Source organism: Xenopus laevis, chromosome 8L (genome assembly GCF_017654675.1).
Source record: "Xenopus laevis strain J_2021 chromosome 8L, Xenopus_laevis_v10.1, whole genome shotgun sequence".
In the NCBI taxonomy this organism is placed as follows: domain Eukaryota; kingdom Metazoa; phylum Chordata; class Amphibia; order Anura; family Pipidae; genus Xenopus; species Xenopus laevis.
The window spans coordinates 13,020,691-13,023,281 of record NC_054385.1 but is presented as its reverse complement, the minus strand read 5'-3'; the positions used below and the strand labels follow the sequence as shown (position 1 = coordinate 13,023,281).

The 2,591-nt window shown below is 42.7% G+C and overlaps 1 long non-coding RNA gene across 1 annotated transcript; it reads right to left on the bottom strand.

Annotated features, from left to right (window-relative positions):
- Nucleotides 1-1,044: 1,044 nt before the first annotated feature.
- On the bottom strand, nt 1,045-1,808 carry LOC121397110. The gene is made up of 2 exons (XR_005963458.1): nt 1,660-1,808; nt 1,045-1,086 (listed from the first exon to the last, which is right to left on the bottom strand). It is a non-coding gene; the product is annotated as an uncharacterized LOC121397110 (long non-coding RNA).
- Between the last annotated feature and the right edge of the window lie 783 nt (nt 1,809-2,591).

Below are 2,591 nucleotides of genomic sequence, written 5' to 3'. Positions count from 1 at the left end.
CTATTATAGTTTGGGGCATTTTAATCAGAAATATGGCGGTTATGCAAATTAACATTACTATATGAGTTTGCACCATTTCCCTTGACTTTCTGTGATTATGGGACAAGTTGCAAATCGCAGGTTTCTCTGCATTTTCAAGCCTTTTGATCCATCCCAATTCCTTGCCAAAATGATGAAGATACACTTCCCATTGGTTTCTATGGCATCTCAATAGGTTTCAGCTGCGCAGGAGTTATATGTTCTTTTTGTGGTTGTTTTGTACAAAATCGCAGCATTGTGATGGATTTCAATACATCAGCCCCTTATACTTTCCATTACAAAATAGTACTATTTTAGGAAATATATTCATTAGACACTGTACCTGGATATCTCTCCATGTTCTTCTGAGAATGGCCTGGTTCATCGCCTCTAGTGTTTTATAGAGGTATCTCAGTTGGGCTTTGGCCTTCCTCTTGTCCTGCTGGAACTCGGACATCAACCTCATCTTCCACCACCTGGTGTTTCTCATGCTTTCTTTGGCCATCCAATAATTATAGAGTGCCCATTTCATTTGGCATATGATGTCCTGCCTCATGCACTTCAAATAAAGGGCCGCCAGTGGTCCCTCAAACTCTATGATCTCACAGATCCCCTCCTCCTCCATGTAGATCCACTCTAAGCCCTAGAGAAATGTAAGAAACAAGAAGACATTAAGGTTTCCAGCAGTTTGTGTTTAATCCCCAGTAATAATGAGAGTAACAATTTCTTCCCTTAGGCACAATAAGCAAAGCAATAGGTATTTATTACCACTAGGGGAGCTGTTACATTGATCTCTATAGACAGAGCAAATAACATGGCAACTCTCACTAGTAAGTTCTAACACTAAATATGGGAATTGTAACACTCGGGGCAAACACTAAGCTAAACCCTGTTATATTTCTATTTAATCACATTTACATGGAAGATACACAATGTTTATCATTGGGTTAGTATCCCCTTTAACCCCTCGGGTACCTTTGTCAGCAGCCACTTTAGAGAGCAGACTTACCTTCTGATTGCCTTTTATGTAAAGGTCCATGATGGCACGCAGGCCCATCTCCGACGCCCCTGTAATATAAAATAGAGATTTGGGAAGGTTAGAGTTAATGTGGAGAGGTGCCATATGTATAGGGACAGCACATAGGAACAAAGACATTTACTAATAGGATTTATTTGCCATGATATTATGCCCAGCGCAATAGTAAATGAGCCCTATTTTATTGTGCTTTTAATGAACCTGTTGAACTGTAACTTTTCTAATGCTCTGATTGGCTCCCCATCTGCTCTAAATTGCATAATACATCATTTGCCCCACCTCCAGCGGAGCCCCATGTTAGGGGTGCCCTGGAATTGGAAAACATACAGTCCAGTTTTTAGTAGTGGGATAAAGTGCATTGCTGGGGTGGGGCTGTACAGTCAATTTCAGGGACAATAGTGGGTTGGGACCAACCTGGGGGGACTGCCATGTACAGGGACAGATAAAAGATGAATCCCCAGACTCACAAATCTACAGGTGAGAATAAAGAAGAACAGCTATAGCTACATCTATAATGAGCAGCATGGCAACTCCTACAGCCAAGGGATAAGCTAATCTTACTGTTCCAAGCACATGTTATAGAGGGGGAAATACAGGAGCAGTACCTTTGTCCAGAGGATCCCAAATGGGAAGATGTTATCTCTGGCAGGGGGTCACTGAAGTCTTCTTTCTTCTTCTCTTCTTTTTGCTGCTCTCTCTCTTCTTCTTTCACTGTCTCTCTCTCAAATCGATGTCTCTCTCTCAGATCGCTGTCTCTCTCTCAAATCGCTATATCTCTCAAATCTCTCAGGATATTTCACTTTTTGGGGAGAAATAAGAGACTGTTAGAAGCAGCAAGTTAATGCCAATGCATAAACTACAGATCCCATAATGCACTGTGAGGTCTGTACCCACTATAAGGCTATTACTGGAAGTGAGGGAGCCTGACTGCTGTTGCGTGTGCTATTTAGCTGACAAAAATGTTGGGCAACCAGGCTGTAGACTTTTATCACTGGCATGTGGAAAGGGCCTTCATCTCCCATGATGCACTATAATAAGGGTTGACCATAAGAGGTAGGTAGCGTTTGTATTGCTTATAATGTCATGATGAGGGCTGGCTTGTAACAGGACTACAGATCCCATCATGCTCTATGATTCCTTGGTTATATCAATACAGGGGCCACATTCCTATTGAATCCATTTCCCCCTGCATGTACCCAGTGTGCCTGCTTCCCATAACCAGCTCTGCTCTGATCAGTGCCCCCTGCACCCATAATGCCAGGAATCCTAAGGGCAGACATTTATTCTTCTGATTTGTGCTTCTTGTCTTTCTACTTAAGCCTCTCTGAACCGTCCCCCACTCTAGTGCTGAGGCCACTGACTGTCGCTACGATGAGTGTGACCGTTGGCAAACGACCGTTGGCAAACGACCGTTGGAAAATGACCGTTGGCATTTACAGCAGAGGCAGAGAAAATTGTCTAATGGTTTAGAAAAAGCAACAAGTAAATCAAACACCAAACACCCATTGCCTTAGAACTATACGTTTTTCTGCTCTCA